This window comes from Gopherus evgoodei, chromosome 23, assembly GCF_007399415.2.
Source record: "Gopherus evgoodei ecotype Sinaloan lineage chromosome 23, rGopEvg1_v1.p, whole genome shotgun sequence".
Classification (NCBI taxonomy): Eukaryota; Metazoa; Chordata; order Testudines; family Testudinidae; genus Gopherus; species Gopherus evgoodei.
In genome coordinates this window covers 4,306,310-4,327,312 of record NC_044344.1, presented here as the reverse complement: position 1 = coordinate 4,327,312, position 21,003 = coordinate 4,306,310, and the positions used below count along the sequence as shown (strand labels likewise).

Below are 21,003 nucleotides of genomic sequence, written 5' to 3'. Positions count from 1 at the left end.
AACGATATTCAAAGGGCCAGATTCTGCTCTAATTTACCCATGTCTAAACGCAAAGCCAGTAGGTGAAGTTGCCATCGATTTGGAGGAATAGAATTGAGCTTTTCAATATTTCAGGGAACAGGCAGCAGTTCAGAAACCCCTGATATTAGAGTGTACGTATATCTGGATAATTAGGGGTTTGTCCATAACAGCAGAAGTTAAGATTTAAGAGCAGCTCATGGAAATGCTGTCAGAAAATCCCAGCGGTGAATTCTAAGGCAGCAGGGAACTTTGTAGCGAGCCCCATTCTCCATCATGTCCCCAGACAAAACTTCGATTGACTTCTCCAGTTTAGCTCAAACAGGATCGGGCCCCCTCACTCAGACTTTTAAAATGCTGTTTGGGGATTGTTTCTCTAAAGTTCTTCCAAATAATTTGTATTAAAAAAAATCCAAGAGATGAAACTGGATCTTTTTTGCAGCCCTAGAGCTTCACAATTGAAGAGAGGAGGTGTCATTTTCCTTTTTCTTTCTTTCTTTCTTTCTTTCTTTCTTTCTTTCCTTTTTCCCTTTTAAATGCTTTATTTAGTCAACAAAGCAGAACAGGACAAAATCAATACAAAATCTCGTCTGACTGCTGCAGGTTTCTTCAGCCCCAGAAGAGGACTTGCTACAGAATCTAGCCCTGCCAGAAACAGTTGTGGAAATCCAGGGCAACATGTATTTGTTAGTCATTAAGTATTTTTCCAGTGAAAAACCCCTTGGCATCACATCTGTTGGTGACAAGCATATTGGCTGCAACAGTCTGGAGAGGTTTGGAGGCTGAGTTGTGTTAGACACCACAATCAATGACTGACAGCAAATTCCCACAGTCCATCTGCCTGTGTAAATCACTGGCATGCAGAGAAGTGGTGCCAAATTTTCAAAAGAGGTGATGAGGGGTTCTGATTTTCAAGTGTTCAGCACTAGATTTTCCAAAGAGGCCAGCTCAACTTTAAGCATCTAAATAAAGGCAAGATTTTCAACAACAACAAAAGGGGGCAGGGGGAAGTCCAGTCCCCAGCATGACAATTTGGCCACTTATTTTGGTGCCTCCATGAGAGCAGAGTTCTTTTGAAAATTTGGCGCAGGGCGTTCATTCCAGGCTAGTAGGGCAGTGAGGGTAGATACAGGTATCTGGAGTAAACTCGCTTTTTATTTTGGAAGATATGGATGGGGGAGGAAGTGATGCTCCAATGGAAGACGATGGCAAAGCTCTGCTCTGCCATTTCAGAGGCAGCAGGGAATCACCACCCCTCTCAGTGCTCTCAGGAGCTGCTCAATCTTTTCCCAGTGGGCTGCTGTCACTTTTCAATCCATTTTTAGCGGTGGGCTAGCTTTTCGGTGGGTTTCACGGGGAGGTTCCTAATGGGGGAGAACTTTTCTAATGATGCTCGTTTAAAAACGAAGCGCCTCCGTGGAGGTAAAAGGAATTTTGAATTTCCAGGTCTGATCTTGGCTTATTTGTGATATGATGTTAGTTGTTTGTTTTGTCTTTCCACTCCGCATAGTTAATCATTATTAACAGACCAGGAGGTCTGGAGGCAGGAGCCGACTAGGCCTGGGAATGAAAATAGCACCCGAGCGGGACTGTTCAAGCCACGGGGCCTTGAGAATTAGAGACACTTTACGGGTTCTGTTGTTGAAACTGTTCCCAATACACATTGGAAAGGGGCGACTGGGGACAGGGTTTCAGGTATGTGGGTGGCCAGCATCCGAAAGAAGGAGGGCAAGGGAAGGTGAGTCTATATTCCCAGATGGCAATTCGCACCCCCGGAAGGCAGGGGAAGGTGGTCTGTGCACATCAACCCAAGGGGTGAATTTCACCTTTCCGGGAGTTCTTCCCCCCTGCTCCCAAGCTCGCCGGGGCACAGGGGCGACACTCCCAGCCCTTACAGAGAAAGGAGACCGAATTTGCGGGGAGCAGGACATTTCAAAGTTCCCCATAACTTCTAGACCGCTGTCATCCCCTCCTTCCTCTCTGCCCCAGCTAAGAAATAACCGCCACGTCCCTGCGTTTGTTTGCATGCCATTCTACAACTTGTCAAGTAAGCCGGGAAACCCTCCAGCAATGGTACCATATTCCAAGGCAGGAGGAATCCCCCAGGCACAAGACACCCACCCACACAACGTCTCAAGCTGCGAAGCAGCGCTCACTGCACAAGATCAGCCTTGCGAACAACCAGGCGAGGCGCAAATCTGCTGCAGTTCGCAAAGAAGCGGAGCTCGCTGGCTCATACATGCTGTCTCTTCCCCACCCCCCAACCCCAACTCAGGGAGATCGCAGGGACCTGTCGATACATGTAAACAAAGGGATCGATTGCCGGGACAAAACGCTGCTAGGTCTTGGATTGTGGAAGTTTATATCCTCCTGTACCGACTCCAGTGTGCGCAAGTGAGGTTCCTATGTCCGGTCTCAGCTCCCTGTATGGAGCCTTCCAGCCTGCGTCCTAAGACAACCCTTCGAACCCACGCGTGAAAAGCCCCGTGGGTTGTCACCTCGGCAGAGAAGAACAAATACACCGACACCCCCCCGGCCACTAGAAACGGCCCCAACGTTCTCCAATGGAACGGGGTCCCTCCCATTCACAACTTGGATCCGTCCCGCCTAAAGACCAGCCACGCGAGCACGACGCCTGGACACTGCAAAGGATGGCGAACCTTGAACTCAGGGCCCCGATTTCAAAGGGCAAAACTGGTCCATTCCCCTCAAGAATTAGCTCGCTGCTACCAAAGTTCCTTGACACGAGATTTCTCCCCTTCCTACCTCATCAGTATCAAACAGAACAGCAATTCCTTTGCAGTGATGGGTTCTGGTTTGTTTTGGTTTTGGTTGGTTGGTTGGTTGGGATTATTTTTTTTTTGGTTACACAAGGGTTATTTCATGCATCTTTTTCTGCAAACAAAGCAGGCTTTGTGCGCAGACGCTCCATAATAATGATGATAATACAATCTCGGGTGAGGGAGGAATATTTCCATCATGCAGCTCTCTGGAAGAGGTAATGGCTAAACTGGAGGAGAAAGGGACCTCCATAATTATAAAACCTTCCCTCTGTCCCACACATTCCCCTCCCAAGAAATATAGATATCTGCCCTCCAGAAAGAGTTCCACAGACAAAGAGAAAGTAACTCTTCTATGGGCAGGGGAATATATATAAATGTATCCATACACAAGAACTCCCTCCTTTTAATTCTGGAGGGAAAGGTACAGCAGGAGAGGCTCTTTCTCTTTGCATCTTGGAGGGGTTGGGAATTCTTTATTGTATTTATTTATTCTGTCCCAAAGTTAGAAGAATGGCCCCCTTTAATGAAAAAAGGCGACATGGAAAAGGGGGTGGGGAAAAGGAGAGCCACTTTCCTGCCAACCCCCTTTCCCCCCCTCCCCCAAGCCGAGCTGTGGGCTCATTTTGATATTCTGTTGCAATCTATTATTCATCAGGCATGGAGGGGCGATCCGCGCTAATTAGCTGCGAGGTGTCCACACGTAGTTGGGGAGGGAGAAATAAAAGAAAAAAGACCCTGGCGGGATCTAACTGGATATATTTTTTTTGTTTGCTTGGGGGGTGAGATGAATTTCAAAGTGGATTTTAATTCCTACCTCTCCTTTCTCTCTTTCTGATATAGAAAACTGAGCCCCACTCGGATAGCTTCGTTGGACTTCCATATTGATTCGCAAAACATCGCGACAATTAAAACCAAATGAAAGATGCCCCCCGCCCCCGCCGCAGCTCCCCTTGACTCTGTTGCAACGACTTCACTCCCACCCCCTCCCCCACGAGGGTCTCCTGGCAAACCCCTACCGGCCCCCTCTGCTTTATTTTGCAGCGGCGGGGGTGGTACATTATGTTGTTTTCTATGTATTTGTTTTCACACGAGCGGATGGGACCCAGATGACTTCGGGAATGACAGAAAAACAAGGACCCCCTTCCTCTGTCCACACCCACCCCTCTTCTCTCTGTCGGTCCCCGCTGGGGTTGGATCCCAGACCCTGGAATCCCCACCCAGCCCGAGGGGGGCGCATCGGCACTGTACAATCGCTGTCTCCTAAACTTGGGGATCTTTACCCCCCGCCACACACACACACAACCTTCCTCACATTCATTTTCTGACCAACCGTGGAGAAACCGCGCCATATTGCTCCAACATCTCAGTTCCTAAGACACCCCCCCCCACGCCACCCACGTCCATGCGCCCTTGGGCAGGACTCGCGTGCCTACAATGTGGCATCCCGGGGTGGGGTAGTTCCTGGGGGCTCTGGGGGGGGAGGGCTTGGCAGGGTGCTGTCAAAGCCGGTTCCCTCTCCCCAGACCCCCGTCTCCCTTGCCCCCCACACATCGGGGCAGCCCCCGCCCGGCTGCCAGCCTCCCTGCGTCGGGGCCAAAGAAAAGCGGTGGGGGGGGAAGAAAAGGGATCCGAAAAGTTAGGCGTGCCAACTGGAGAGAGAGAAGGGGGCTGCCAAGAGCCAGCCGCCGGAGAAAGAAGCCAAGAGAGCGGGCACGGGGGAGCAGACACCCTCCCCGGCTGGGGGAGAGAGTGGAGATGCTGGGGGAGGGGGGGTGAACTGCCATGTCTGGGGGGGGAGGGGATCTCATGTAAATTCGCCCTCCCCCTCCGGACCCTGCCAGAAAAACAGCAGCAGCAGCACAAAGAGAAAGATAGGAAGCCAGGCAGGAGATGGATACCAAATAAACCGATCGGCCATCTTGAAAGCAGAGAGAGAGAGAGAGAGCGGAAAAATAGAAAAGGAAGGAAGAAAAACCAACCCCCGAAAGACAGAAGATGTCACAGAAGCTGAGGCAGGGAGCTCGCAGCCTGGACCGCAGACTCGAGTCCTTCCCTGGAGGGGGGCGGGAGGGAGAGATCTATTCCCTCCCCCTCCACCCCCCAACACCCCACAGAGCAAAAGGGATTGTAGGGGGAGGTGTGTCCCTACCTGATCCCGGATCTTTTCGGGGGAGGGGGGGCGAGCAGGATTGGGAAAACAGCGAGCTCCCCAAAACCCCCCCTTTCTCTCCTTTTCTTTTATTTTTTGTGCCAAAGTGTCGGAGCTGGAAGAAACGCGTCTGTGTAGCTGCTGATGGGATCTCATGGGGGGGGGCACAAAATGGCTTTTTTTCCCTTCCAGACAAGAGAGTGGCCCCGCCCCCTTTGTCTCACGTGATCTCATTCCTTTAGGGTGTTTGCAAAGGGGCTGAGGTGCAAGGAGGGGGAGACAAAAACAGAGATTCGTCCGTCCCCCCCCAGGCATCCGCCCCCCGGAGCATCCTGACAATACAGAATCAGCAGCATCCGCCGGCGCAAACCCCTTCCCAGGGACCCAACCGCAGTCGCGAAAGCTGGGGAAGCTACGAAACATGAGGTTCCAGTCGGAACAAAAGCAGCTCCGCTCTTCCCTCCATGGGGGGAGAAAAAAAAGAGGGGCAGGGGACTGGCAATCAATGGGACTCATAAGCGGGAAGAAATCGGTGGGAGGGAGGGGTCGATGAGGAGACCCGGCCCTTCTGCTCCCGGATTTTGCCATTCATGTCTGGGGAAGGTGGAAAAAAAAATAGCAGATGATCCAGTGTCGTAGCAAGTTATGTTCTATTTCGTTACAGTCTCGAAGCAAACGGTTTTTTTTCTTTCTTCTTTTTTTTTTTTTGCACCAGGAAAAATATCTGCGTTTGTGTATATATATTTCCCCCCCTCGCTCTCCGCTTTGTATCCATTTACAGCGCAGCCAGGCATAGCTTAGAGTGCACCATGAAGAGAAATGGATTTAAAAGGCGCTGACATATCCTAGAAGGCAGAGACACGGGGATATTCCAGATTGTCCAGTTCTGCACACACACACACACGTCTTTATTCTCCCTCCCACACGACTGTTGCGGTCTCTCTTAAAACAAAAATCAAGGCTCACAAATAAAAAGAATCAAATCAAATGAAGCAAAGAAGCCAGGGATGAAATGAGACAATTTGAGGGATTCGTTATGAAAGGACGTGGCTTTATTCCGTCCACACAGACCCCCGCCCCCGAACATTTTGATTCAAACCCAACGCATGAAGTTCCAAGTACAGCCCCGCTGTAGACAACTTGGCGTGATTTCTCTGGAGACTGTCTCCGCTGAAGTTTGGGAACGTCCAGCCTTCAGAGACAAATAACCCTTCTCCTTCTCTGCTTTTGTTTTTAAATCACAGAGGCAGGACTTCAGATTTCCCCCTCCCCACCGCCCCGTGCCCCTTTTCACTGCCCCTTTATAATTCTTACAAGCACGCGACCATCCCTACATTCGATACCAGATTTTCAAATATTCCCACTCGCTTCGGTTTGTTAGATCTGCCTCGTGGTGGGTTTTCTCTCCTCTTCCTTTCATTTCCTCCTTTGCCCAAGGGGAAGCAGGACTTCGACCTGCCTTGTCAATTTCATTCCCACCCCTGCTTGCGCCTCAAGCCGTCGGGGTCAGTTTTAGCCTTGTTCTGTGCCTCGTGTCTTCATTGACAGGAGCGCGAAGTGACTGTACGTGTGCTGGGGTTTTAAAGGAAGGTGCGAGGCGAAGGGCAGAACCGAATCAAGCTCCAGAATTAGACACACTCCCAAAGATGTAGACACATAACACGTGTCGGCGATATGTATTTAAACCCGCAAACATTAAGTGCCTGTGACGACCAGGATACCCCCTTTCAGCCTATTTTCTTGCTCCATTTTTACGGGATTCCCACGGCATCAAAAAGTATCACTTGCCCCTGTTTACCGGCTCTAGATTTCCCATGGTTATCTGCCGCTCCCCGGCAGTGACTCCCGTGCTGTCAGATGGGGTGTTTGGTTTTCGATCTGAAACCAGAAGGCATCATCCGTTTCTATTCTGCAGCTGTAATCAGCGGAAGTTTGGTGTGAGGAGGCGCCAAACGCTGGCTAAATGTATTTCTGGGCCTTGTGGTAACTTTATCTTGCCTCTTAAAACCTCAAAAGTTCTCTCTGGTGTTCCTTTTTTTTATTTTTTTTTTCATTTGGGCAGCCAAGTTTTCTGTTGCTGATGTTGATCGAGTCTCTTCTGCACTTCAAGGTGCTCTCAGGCAGGAGAAGACTTTAAAAAAGAAACGCAGCCAAAAGAGGGGGAAAAAAGTGGGAGGAAGGAAAAATTGATTCGTTCAGGGGAGTATATTTCCAAGAGGCAATGAAGCCACACTCATAAAGTGATTGCAATCAGCAGGGACTTCTTTTGCCTAAGTGGACACTGGCCAAAAGCAAAAATTCAGAAAATAAAACCTAACACCAACCCCCCAAAACTCCTCTCCCCACGACTCCTGAATAAAAAAAAAGAAATTGACACCAGTACATTTTAACATTTTACGAGCTGGAAAGTTTTTGTTGGCAAAGTTAGAAGGACACTTCCCGATTGATTGCAGAATCTAGCGCCACAATCTAGCATTGTGTCCTTTTCCTGAACATATTCTGGACCAGAAAGTACTTCGGAATAAAACTCATATTTTTTTTAATTAAGGTCAGTTCCATAACAAAGGATTTTTTTTCTGGTTGGCCAAACCCACCAGATTAGTGACTTGCTAGAATTATACATTTGTTGCTAACTCTTTAACAAGCTTTATAATCTAAAAGTAACTGGTTCACACCTACTTTATTTCTTTCCCTCCTGTTTTTACTTATGACAGAGAGAAATAATATGCTGAGGCAACAATTATCTCAAAACAGTATCTAACCTACTTTAGCCTACAGCTTCTACTTTCTTTATCTTGAAAAGGGGGGAAATATAACTCATTTGTCAAATTAGCGCCGGTACAAATAATCATGGCATGGCACCTGATCAGTGGGATGGATTTTTTGTAGGATCTTTGTAAGGGAATTTACATATTGACGTCACATGCGTTTAGGGAGGGGAAGAGGAAGCTAGTGCCAGCATCAATATGACCTTTTAATAAGCAGGCTAAATGGAAATCTATTGTGATCAGACCTCTGTGTCAGATCCGTAGTATGCACTGTTCATTCCTCTTATTTTATATGTGAAACTTATCGTTGGTTTGCAGGTCTGGTCGTTAGATTCATCGGTGTTATCTTTTAAGCTCTGATGGGTGACCTAAAGGAAAGGTGCTTTTTCCCTCTCCTCAGTTTTATCTTGCATTTGTCTAACTAATAAGACCAACAAGCCAATGCATTTCTCTCTCGCCCTTTACATATTTATATGTGCAGCTCACTACAGAAAAGAACACTTTTTTGCTCACAGGACCGCAGAAAGTTAGCGGATTCTCCCCCTCCCCCCACAAACAAAGACACTGTAGGTTATTTTTTTAGCATTAATCTGTTGTGGGATTGAGGGAAAAAAAACAAGGTATGCAACAACCTGGCGTCTGCTGTAAGCACCTTTTATTACTGTCATTAGTATGTGGGGGGGAGAGAGGAAAATCATGTTCGTCTCTAGGGGTTACCAGAATAGAAACGTGCGGAGAAAGATACAGATCTCGTCATGTTCACTTTCTCGGCTGTGTCTAACAGCCGCTTCCCCAGGCGCACACCCCTGCTGTGCTGGCACAAGAGCCCTTGACTTTGAAATCTGTGCTGGTTTCATTACTGGGCTACAGGGACCCTGCAAATACCACCCCACCACGCCTTGAGATCACTCAGCACTGGGCTTGCCCGCCACGTGCGTCGTCCACGTGCAAGCGGCTTGGTGCACCCACCTGACCTGCATGCAAAGCAGCCCCTGGGTTGCAATTTAAAGCCACAGGCGCTACCGCGGATATTCGCTCTCTCGGAACATATCGAGTTGTAACTTTGGATCGTGCACCCTGGAGTCCACAGACACACATTACACAACGCGCTCTCTCTCCACACGCACACGCAGGCTGCTTGTTGGCGCCAGGGGCTGGAGATAGAAAAGCCAGACAATAAAACCCTAACTGTGTGATTTATTGTTCACAGCCTGCCCGGGCTACAGAAAACTGCTTCCTTTTGCCTCCCTGGATGGTTCCCCGAGAGCTCTGGCCAAAGCTGTGTCTGGTTTTTATTAATTATTATTATAATATAGAGACGTGAGGCTCTGGGTCTTCCTCATCAGTTGTTGCCTGTCTGGGCTCATCCCTCCATCCCCATCGATGGCTGGTGGGGAAATGGAGGAGGCTCTGGGAGGTCTTAGCCGAGTCAGCTCTTAGTCCAGGGAAATAGCTGGTGTGTGGTGGAGTCACGCGTGTGTGTCGGAGAGGGGGTTGTAATTCGGAGGCTCCGTGGGATTCAGTCGGGCTCCGGTTACAATGAAATGCCTTGATTGGCCGTTATCTCAATTAGCAGCCCCGCCACAATTAGCAAAACATAACACGGTATTTAATCGGGCTTGAGAGTGCTCGGTTCCTTACAAGCACAGACCGCGGTGGTTGTTTGGCGTTCGGGTGAGGGGTCCCCGCTGGGGAGGGGAACCGAATAGAAATCGGTTCAAAGGAAAGATCCGGAGACGGCTCAGGAAGGAAAACAGGCTTTGCAGTCGGTGTCCATCTCCTTAGTCTGCGGAAGGCGCCAGGCTTGGGGCAGACCCATCCCCAAGAGACCCGAATTTCCCTGCACTTGTTGCAGTTTGATTTCAAACAACACAGTTTTTAGGACGGGGCAGTAGGTACCTCACGGGCTGCACAGGGAGGCAGATCCTCAGCTAGTGTAAACGGGCGTAACATTTTTTTCTTACCCGCTGAGGATCTAGCCAAAGGTTGCTTTGTATGTTTGTAGTGAATCTCTCTCTCTCTCTCCACCCCCATCTATCTTTCTTTCTTTTCTTTCCTAACATTGCTAAATGGATTAATTTCCCCTCATATGGGAACTGTCTGTTCTCGCTCTCTCTCATAGATTAAATTACATCCACATAGTATAAATCGCTCGGGATAAAATATCTTTTCAAAGGGAGATTTGTAAGCGGGTTGCGTTCAGACTGCACCAGACCCAGTCAGAGGCAGTAGACTCCCACGTCTGCCCGTTCCCCTCCTGCTCTCTGGGGTGCTGTGCGCCCAGAATCCTGGGGGCATTGGTCAACAACGCGAGTCGTTTTTTAAATAGTTTGCTAATTTCTTAACTCCATCCATATTTTGGAGAGGTGCTAAGATCCCCAGATCTCTCATCTCCCCCCCCCTTCCCTCGCCATACACAGAGACCCTAGGCACAGGAAAGAAGCCAAGAACTAAGGTTTTAGTCTCGGTACTGCTGGCCACGTAATTTTTCCCCAGTTTGAGAAGCTGGTGCCCTGAGATGGGAAGCTGCACGTAAAGCAACTCTGCGATGTCTTCTTCCAGGGAAAGGTGCTGGGATGGGATGCGTGGGGGAGAGAGAGAGAGAGATCCTCAAAAGGCATTTGGCCAGATCCTGGGAAGTATGAAAGTCCGCGAAGAGAAGCAGGAGCAGCAGGACAAAGTGGTGGTTGGTTGCCCCAACCCTGAACTTTCCACTGAGGCAAACCTGCCAGCACCTTCCCTTGAGAACCTCAGCGGGTGAGAACAAGGAGGCGGGGCCCAGAGAGTTTGTATTAAATAAACAAATTCAATGAAATAAACAAGCAAGGAAATAAACATCAAAACATCTTAGCTAGGTGACAGCTGTTTTCTCCCTCTGCTGTCACTCGGAAAACAGGGGTCGGAGGCTGGTGGGAGGGAGCGGGGAATCAGAGGAGAGATGGGGAGGCTAACGATACTGTTTTCCCTTGTTGCCTCTACGAATATTTCATAGAGCAGAGCTGGTATCTGGGTGTACACAAACCTCTGTCCGTCATATATAAATATACAGGCGTTATCCCACAGTCCTGAACATACCACGCACGCACATTCCTTACCTCTTGCTAAAGCGACTTAAGTATCAACTCCCCAATTTATAGGCAGTGGTTTGTTTTTTTCTTTCTTTACCGACCTAGTTAAACTGGTTAGATGATAGTTCTAAACCAGGGTACACGTGGGGACAGGAAACGCATTTAAGGGCATCCTGCTTTAATGATAGGGCTGTTTGGAAAAGATTCATATACAGCTGAGCATGAGGCAGTTTGAGTTAAAGCTCTGCCTGGGATCCTTGCCGATGCACTGTCTTTGGAGTCTACTTTCTGGATGGTGTGATACTTTTAAAAAAGATCCTAAAGCTTATGCTCAATTAAATGTGTTAGTCTCTAAGGTGCCAGGAGTCCTCCTGTTCTTTTTTCCTTGAGAACAGATATTTCCCTGTGCAGTCCGGATGTTTAACGCATACACATGTACGACCCAGCCCCGTCTGATTTTGATTCAAGCCCACAGTACAGATCCGCCCACAATGCACCTGGGCTCAGCCTGCCAACATCAAGAAAATCAGCGAGACAGACAGGAAACCCCAGACTCAGCCAAAAGCTGGCTGGCTTGTAAAGCTGGCTTCCTTTGCGTGGGGGACATGACATGAGCACGGGGAGGGTGGCGTCACAGGTCAGCCTGAGTCCTCTCCACGTGGCCTCTGGGCACGATGCTCCACTTCTCATGTTCTAGTTTTTTTAGGGCACCAGCTGCTTGTTCAGGAGGCAAATTGAAATCAAGCAATCGCCCAATGTGCAAATGTCCGGGCCAGATCCTGCTCCCATTGAAGTAAATGATAAAACCCTCGTTGGCTTCAATGAGTACAGGATCGAGGCCCTCTTTCTTCTGGACGCATGACTCCAAACGGGAAATGAAAACCTTCTCAGGGGCTTATTCCGAACCCAATGGGGTGTTATACCAGCTGCTTGGGAGAGTGTCCCCCTGGGAGGGTTCACCATTTGAGAAGGGAAACCCTAATGACTCTTTTTAAAAGTCCTACGGAAAACTCAGAGATAAAATGAAAAACAGAAGTTTCCTGATCTGGTGACAGAAATCTTTAAAATCTCTCTCTCTCTTTCTCTCTCGCACACACACACACACACACACACACACACACACACACACACACACACACACACACACACACACACACACACACACACACCTCTGTCTCTCTCCATTACACACATATCCACATACAGTCGCGAGGTCAGATCTCAAAGTCACTGGCACCTGCAGGTGGCCTGCTGCGAAATGGATTAAGGATCCATTCAAGTCAGTCCTTCCTCCTAAGAGGCTGGTAGGGTCCCACTCAGTTGCCAACTAGACATTTTTGGTGGCTTCTGGCAAGTCGGTCTCACCGATCTATTCCCATCACTGCAAACTAGCAGAGACAACCTGGAAGGAAAGTCACCCACCCAGCCAGTCTCCTTGTTAATGCTCTCCTCCAGCTTCTGAATAGCCATCATCTTCCAGGAAGCTGAGGGATGTGGGTGTGAGCTCATCTAATCCAGTTTGATGGACAAATAGATAGAACCAGACAATGATATAAACACGTTTCATACACATGTGTTTATATATAATCATCTCATTATACCTATGCACTTATCAAAGTTTACAGATGGATCTTCCAGCTTCCTTGGTTGCTTTCATTGGTGCTGGTATATATTATATATTGTACGTTGTATCTAGCACATTATTATATACACACATATATAGAAAGAAAGTGTGTGTGTGTGTGTTTCTGTGTCTGTACCCACACACACATCATAACTATCCATTTATCTATGCACACACAAGTTAAATATATTGTCTCATGTAATCTGAGCTAGCTTTCTGTATAGGCAGATATATAGCTAGATAATGTTATATACACAGATACATAAACTTGATGTGTGTGTACTTAGATAAATGTGACATGTGATATGGGTTTATATGATATACGCATGATATATAGAAAGGGTGAGTGTGTATATACATTATACATATTTATCTGTACACATATATCATATCTATCTATACACACCACGTATATGTATCTGTGTATACAACATTATCTAGCTCTATATCTGTCTACACAGAAAGCCAGCTCAGATTACATGAGACACAACTATATTTATAATGTCCACGTACACACATCTTTGTGTATTTATGTTCATAATTGTTTTCCAATCCAGTCTAGCTAGATGGACAAATAGCTACAATTAGACAATTACATGAATACATGTTACAACATGTCTGCTTGTCTATAATCATCTCGCTATACCTATGTGCACACAAATGTTTGCAGGTGGATCGTCAAGATTCTCAGTTGCTTTCATTGATGTCTACAATATATAGTACATTATTATATACACACACATATATAGAAAAGGAACGTGTGTGTACATCATATGTATGTATCTATCAAACATATATTTATCTAAGTACACACACATCAGGTTTATGTATCTGTGTATATAACATCATCTAGCTATTTATTTGTCTATACAGAAAACTAGCTCAGATTACACGAGACACAATATATTTAACACATCTTTGTGTATCTATATGCATCATTTTTGCCTATCTCCTCCCTCCCCCCCCAACTAATTCCTGTTGTGGCTCTGTCACTCACTAAAAAAACATCATAAATTAGCAGAACTGCTTTTTGTCCGGTTTCCTAATCTCTCTGCCCAGGATTCCCCTATTTGCTGGCAAAATGCGCATTCAAACGCAGGAGCCCATTGGCTGAATTTAGATCGCGGATGCAGCCTTCCACCCAATCAGGGTCCAAGAGCCGGCACCTCTTGGAAGCGACGCTTCCTCTTACTAAATATGGCTCTGTTTTTGCAAGGCGAGTGGCTGCTGCTCCTCTGCTTTGTTCGTCGCTCCTGCTGCCTGCTGGCTGAAAAGGAAGAACGTGTGAATTTAAAAAACAGCCCATTAAGGTGGATAGTAAGAGGCGGGTATATTTGATCTCTCTCTTAATTTAGGAGGGAAACAACAAGGCCAATGCATGAAGAATTAATTACTTCGATGCTTCAGCTGTCAGAAGCAAGAGAAACCACCGAAGATCCTTCCTCAGACTTTCCCACCGAGTCTCAAAGAGTCCAATACCATCAAGGGGTCTCATTCATGAGCTTTGAGGAGACTTTCTTAATGGGGTGTGTGATGGGAGGAGTGGTGGTGTGTTGTGTGGGATTTTGCGTGTGTGTTGGTGTTTCTGTGTTCTGTGTGTATATTTCTGTGCCTGCGTGAGACGTTTTGTGTACGTTTGGGCGTCTGTTTTATGGGCTGTCTATTAGAGTCGATGATTTGTGTGCGTTGATGTTTGATGTGCGTCTGTGTCCTTGTGAGTGTGCGCGTTCAATTGTTCAAGGTTCTCGCAGGAATTAGTTTTCAAGGATTGTCTCGGAAATATTTGCCATGCTGTCTCCAGGATGAGCATCGGGCCATTTCTTTCATATCCTGTTTACCACAAGGAGGAGGAGAATATGCCAATTTCTCTGAGACAGATTCTTCCAGCTTTCCTTACAGTGCTCCGGAATGACACTGGTGTGAGAGAAGACAAGATTTGGATTTGCCCCTAGTGTGATCTGCGGAAAGAAGGCTACTAACACCGTGGCAACAAACACTAGAATTGATATCGTGACCCACTGAAGTCAGTGGGAGATTTTCCCGCTTACTTAACCGGTGCATGGATTTCACTCAACCTGGGGGTGTGTGTGTGTAAATGACTGAGAGATCTGGTTCCTCATAGGAGCAAGAGATCATTCACCTTGTCCCATCTCCCTCTTGTATCTACAAATAATTATTCTGTCAAACTCAATTTTAAAGAAACCTTTGTTATTTGCATCGATATCGCACTTCCCATTCTGTATGGGGAAAAATCATGCATTCTGTATACTTCCTTAATCGTGCGTGTGTGTTTATTTAATTGGAAAAATATTTGAATGTACTTATATCTCCTCCCTGATCTCCCTCTGGCCGCTCCCTCTGGATAGAACAGAATCTACTTGATAAATAAAAAGGCTCTTAATTGTGTTTAATTAGGGGCTTCATTTCTCAGTTCATATCCAGGCAAAATTCCCCGGGAGTTTTTCTCTGAATCAGGATTTCAGGATCGGGCCCGTAATATGTTTCAGTCAGTACGGCATCTGGGTAAGGTTCCAGGAGCAGGCGAATTGAAGAAGAAAGAAATCCGTATATAAGAAACAACGAGGTCAAAATTACTCTAAATAGGCAGCAACATACTCAGGAAATAAAGCCCAGATGAAAAAAATGGATCTGTCATCTCGTGTTATTACAGCCTGTCTCCCAGAGTGAGTTATCCAGGTAGACAGATAGGGGTGTGTGTGTGTGTGTGTGTGTCTGCTCTGAGCACATAAACACGTTTTCTACATACTGTCTAAAGCCCCGATTCTGCAAACCTTTACGCACGCGCTGAAGTTTACCGCTGCGAGTAAAGTTAAGCACTTGCTTAAGTGTGCAAACATGGATCAGAGCCTAAATCCCATGTGCCAATCCCATTCTGCAATCAGGATCCATACTAAAGGCACCAGGAGAATCCAAAGGTAGCACAATGGAGGTACACGCGTTGCTTTCTACTTTTTTTTCATATTTTTTTTTAATTTCACCCTCGCTCTGAAATAAAAAATAGGCTGAGGAATAACTAAGCGCGGGCGCAGGCAAAGCGCATTTGACAGGAAACGCGCCATTCGTCTCGAGGCCACGGGGCTGTTCACTCCTCTCGGGCCCTGGTCGGATGGGAAACGGATGCTCTGCAGAAGCCTCCTGCTAGGAAAATATACAGAACAATTCTAAAGGGTGAATCAAAGGGTTGCTTTGTACGTGCGCACGCTGTGTGCCTAGCAAGCTATCCATGCCCACAGACATGGACATACCTGTTATGGAATCTATCTAGTCCACTGAGGATATTTGCATAGACACGTGGATGGAAGGATAGATAGATCGATCTAAAACTGATATTGGCCCTGAGCTCCTGAGTTGCAAATAAAATACTGCAACTCAAATGAGTATGAATTAGATGAACCAAAGAACGGTAGTTTGTGTTGCTTGGTTCACACACACCCGTGTAATTTGCATCTAGAGAACATAGGAGTTGTTGCTAATCTTAATCAGATCTTAATCTTAATTAATCTTTAATAGATCGCTATAGATATAAGGACATGTAAAACAGATCTTCAGTCAAATAATCAGCTCTCTGTGCGTGTTGAAGAACTTAGCTGGGAGTATAGAAATATGAATATTTTTCTCCTTCTATATATGTGTGTTTGTATATATGTGGTAATATAAGTATCTACTTACATACACATCTCTATCGGTCTGTCTAGCTATCTGTAGCTATGCATACATGTTGTATTTATGTGTGTGTGGATTGAGAGTGGATAAGATTGATTATGATAGATCAGCAGCAATCTCTGTATTGGAAATGTTAGCAACTATTTTTAAACAAACTTGTTAACAACTTGTCTCCAGGCGACTTAGAGTTCTTAAACTAGGGTGCAATTATGCATCTCTGTGCAATGGTCTGCTCAGAAACTATCCAATGGAACCATGAAAATCAAGCAGCCTTCATCTGGCAGGTAACGAGAGAGACCGTCCCCATGTAGGGCTCTGAGGTATTGAAAGCAAAGGGATTTTTCCTTTGACTTCAATGGGAACAGGCTTTAAGCACCAAACGTGCATTTAAATTGCCTCTAATTCTACTCAATCTTCCCATGCTAAGAAACAAAATAAAACTTGCAGAATGGCAACAAGGAAAAGCGCGAGCCTGTGGGGTTACTTGTCTTACACAGGGATAGTCAATGATGTGCCATGGATTTTTGTTGGTTTGATAAGGAGCAGCGGTGAGAGGAATGTGCTTATGCTAATACAAAACAACAAAAGGCTGGTTTCTATTCAGCGTGTTGAAATGTCACACCTACGCTGCAGACGTGAAATATGCCCAGGGAGGCGAATGCCCTGCACTGTGTAACTGGAGAGTGACCCCCCGTTTAAACAGGAAAATCAGAGGATTCTAGAATTAACCGAATTAACCACCAGGCCAGTCCTTTGTCTTGCAGAGGAGCTGAGCTTGATTAAAAATCGCACGAACTGGCCCATCCTCAGGACTGAGGGTATCTAGTTGTTCCAGGAATGAGGTTAGATGGACAAGAGCGTTATTACGTCTAACTGAATGTGTGTAAGGGGAATCAATCCAGATCAAAACAAATCTTGATTTTTCTTATTTACAAATCGAATCCCCCCTCCCCCGGGTGCCAGCCGTACGAACCCAAACGGCAGCGGCTTTTTGAGACCGCATCTCTGTTATCTTGACCCAATTCGCGGAATAATTCCATGCCTCAGTTTCCCCTCTCAGCCTAATGTAGATTATACTACTTCCCCGTCTCAAAAGAAGCGCTGTGAGGCTTAGCCAATTAATCCTTATCAGGAGCTTTGAGGATGAAAAGTGTCATATTAGTATTGAGAATGACTAGATATTTTCTTAAATATTTATTCATAATTTTTCTGTTCTGAGCTCCAGTTTGCAGAGGGTCACAACAAGTAATGTTGGATTTAGTAGAAGTCTACAACCCAGAACCACAATTTTTTTTGTACACAATATGGAGAAAACTTGCTGAGTATGTAACAGGTTTCAGACTGGTCCCTCTTTCACAACGGAATTTGGTGGCCCATTACATCATAATTTGCCATTGATTTTATTTAAAGGGCTGTGGCCTGCAGGACAGAGTCCAGAATCCCATTTTTTCAAGTTCTCATCACCCACCGTTGAGGGGTCAGATTTTCAAAGCAGCTCAACTCTTACTTAGGGCCTGATTCTCAGCAACATTCAGGCCCCAATGAACTGAGCTCTTCAAAAACGGGTGCCTAAACAGCTGAGCTCTTCTGAAAATCAGCCCCATGGAATTAGCTCTTTTTACTCCCAAAACATCAGGGAGCTCTGTTTTAAGGACGCTTCTCTCCTGAAGCGCCTGCTTTGATATGCTCACTAATATTTTGACCCCGAGGACTAGCCAAGATCCCAAATCATCCTGCCTCAAGCTTCTTTGGAGAACATCTACCTAGAGCTTTTATAAAAGGGGTTAGAGCACTCCCCTTTCCTCCTGCAACGCTGGGCTATTTGTAAAGCAACCTAATTACACTCCATTGATTGATTTTAACCCAGAAGACAATCGTAAAGGGATGGGTTGGCTGCCTGCTTCCTCAGTTTGCCCATACTCCTGTGCTCTACTGTATGCAAACAGCCTGGAGTTTGGACTGGAGGAAGCTGGGTAGGATATTGTAGGGGACCCATCCTGAGTTAAAAGATCTCATCGACTGTCTCCACACGGGTTTTTATCAAGCCCCCTCTTTTTAAGCAGAGCTCCGTCTCTGACTTCAGTGGGGAGTTCTTTCCTATTAACCAGTGACACAACACAGTGGGGTGATTCTGGGCTTTACTAACGCCTGCCGAGGTAACACAGACAAACTGCAACCGAGGGTGCTGTCCGAAACCAACATTGCCACTCAGCTCGAGCTGTGAAAGGGCAGAATCCCAGCCAAAGGCTGAGCTCTCTTCCAGGAAAGTGACGAGAGAGATTTCTGGGGTGTCAATGAGAGGGTCTTTAGCAAGACCTTTCGGAGATGCCCAGGCCAGCAGCATATGCCACTGAAACGCTGCCTCAATCTCGGTAGAAATCTGTCTCGTAAAACATCCACCCTGTGTCTTGCGACTCTCTTTCCCCCTGGAACAGTGCAGCCTGGAAGGGGCGACTAACTTTGTAAGGTGTTGACAGCACCCTGACAATGCGCATGTGACGGGAGGGGTGACAGCTGCACCCATGAAAACTGCCGAATACTTCTGCTAAAAATCTCCCCTCCACCCGCCAATGTTTCAGGGCGGAGAATGATACCCCTGCTGGAAATGTGCAGGGGGACACACAGCACACCCACGCCCTGTCGGGAACAGGAGCCTTCCTCCCAACACACGCTTCTCGAGATTCAGGAGAATCTTCCCCACCTTCGGTTGCTAAATCCTAGTCTCCTTTGCGTCTTAAGGAGCAGAAGGAATTAGATGCCTAGGCAAGGTCACAAGGGACAAGCCACCTGGGGGGCTGCACATTCCTGCTCCCGGGCTGCACCGTCTGCGCCTCGGGAGTCCAGCTGCTCAAGGCTATTTCCCCCCGCACCCCCGGTTCTGCTGGGTTTTGCTCGCCCGCCTGCTTTGCTTAGCTTTGCAAGCAGCTGTTGTCTCTCGCGCGCCTCTCCTGGCTCCCTCCTGCCCCCCGTGGCCAGCGGCAGAGTTGCTATGACTTGACTGCGCTGGCCGCAAAGCCCGCTTCCGTCCTGGTCTCTGTGGCGCAATCGGTTAGCGCGTTCGGCTGTTAACCGAAAGGTTGGTGGTTCGAGCCCACCCAGGGACGCGGGGAAGCCGATCGTATTTTGCAGTCTTGGCTCCCTTTTGGGGGTTGATTTTATTTGCGTTGCATTGAAAGGACGTGGAGTAGGGACCAGCGTTTGCGAACCAGACTTGTCCTACAATCAGATACACAGCCTGAGAGAGCTGGGAGTGGGGGGAGGTGAGTGAGTTAGTTAGTTCAAGGTATCCCTTGTGTAATGGGTTGGGGACAGAATGTCCCAGTCATCCAGGTCCGCATTCTCCAATTTAGGCTGAAATCAATGGGAAGGTAGGGGGCTAGAGACCTGAGCCCCAAAAGCTCTAAGGAGGAAAATGAATGAATGAATGCAAGTCTCAGAGGAGGCTGGGAAGCTGGCACGTGCAAAGAGTTTCTCCATGGTTTTGAGGGGCTACAGATGGTTTTCTTTTAGCTGCCCACCATACCCCCAGGAAAGCAGGGGAGCTAGACAGTTCTGACCAGCGATTAGCTCCAGGTGACTCTGGTCGGTATTAATAGCACTTCCTGTGAATATCAATGCCTCGCATGGGTGCCCCTTTCTTCAGAGAGAAGAGAAGGAAAGGTTGTCATAGAGATTAGCCTTGCTCTTCAGGTTCCTTTTACCTCATTCAACCCCCCTGAATTTATGATTCACCCCTTCCCCCCCAGAAAATAACAAAATTGGGGGTGGGGACTTCACCAAAAAATCTGACTGCAGTTGTTTTCAGGCCTGCCTGGGAGTAAAGGGTAGGACCAACTAGGAGAGAGGGGTTAGGGCTCAGATCCACAAAGCTATTTAGGCTCTTAACTTTGAAATCGGTAGAAGAGAGGTGCCTAAAGACTTTTTTGAATCTGGGTCTAAATTTGCCAAAATCCAGTCAGAGGCAGATGTTCTAATGCCAGCATTTACACCTGTGCTTTGCTATAATGTCAGCAGGTCTGCGGCTGGGATTAAAATGAAGAGTGTGTGCCGGATTGGGCCTGGGGAAGGCCCACAGCGGTCAACAGGACTGTGCAGGTGGGTCATGTTACACACATCCTGAAGTGTTTGCAGGACTGGGAGCTGAGCTCTTTGGAAAATCTGTCCCTGGTTGCAGGCATTGAGTGCTTGGAAATCTGGCCTCTGGAGACCATTCAGCATGTAATACAAACATGTGGTTCCCTCAAAATAAGCATCTCCATCTGCAAAGAAGAAAATATGAGTGGCAGGATATTAAAAAAATGATCAGAGACCTGAAAGCAATAACTATTTTTAGTAAAAGAACGAGGAGCAGAGGGTATGAAACTTCCAACCTTCTCTAATTCCAGTTCCCTATTTTGAAAACAACTTTTTCCCCCACAAAACCTGCTTAAAACAAACCAACCTCTGCCTCATCTGATTTGTTTTTTTACTATTGAAACTAATAGGGCAAGATTTGTGTTTTCTATTGTTGGAATTAGTGAGTGAAATTCTGTGTTACTTAAGAAGTCAGACTAGATTATCTGAATTGTCCCTTCTGACTTCAGGTTCTATGAAATATTGTTCACAAAGCAAAGAGAAAAGCAACTCCCCAGGAAGGGAATCACAATTTCTGTTTATTTCTTCAGTTTACAGCATGGAATATTTTCCTACAGAGAGGCCCAGTAATATGCGAAAGGGAGGAACAATGGGCCTGCTTCAGTCTGGCTTTACAAAATATTTCCATCTAGCTGCTTCTGCGTTTGATGCTTTTCCTCTTCTCAGTGAACTGCATTAAGGTATGGGATTTCCTCCCAGTCCCAGATACACTGTGGCCTTTAGATTATAGTCTGGGAGCTACACCGTAAAGTGGGAAACACTTTACATACCTGCT

At 46.9% G+C, this 21,003-nt stretch overlaps 1 protein-coding gene and 1 non-coding gene across 4 annotated transcripts in view; one reads left to right on the top strand and one right to left on the bottom strand.

Moving 5' to 3' along the window:
* The window catches only part of PCGF2 (polycomb group ring finger 2), a 39,121-nt gene extending 33,993 nt beyond the window's left edge, over nucleotides 1-5,128 (bottom strand). For all 3 annotated transcript variants that reach the window (XR_003997598.1, XM_030541460.1, XM_030541462.1), the window contains exon 1: nucleotides 4,951-5,128. The gene's annotated coding sequence lies outside the window, so the exon portion shown is untranslated. The remainder of the gene's footprint in view (nucleotides 1-4,950) is intronic.
* Nucleotides 5,129-19,124: 13,996 nt separating this feature from the next.
* Nucleotides 19,125-19,198, top strand: TRNAN-GUU. Its single transcript has one exon. It is a non-coding gene; the product is annotated as a tRNA-Asn (tRNA).
* The last annotated feature ends 1,805 nt before the right edge of the window (nucleotides 19,199-21,003 follow it).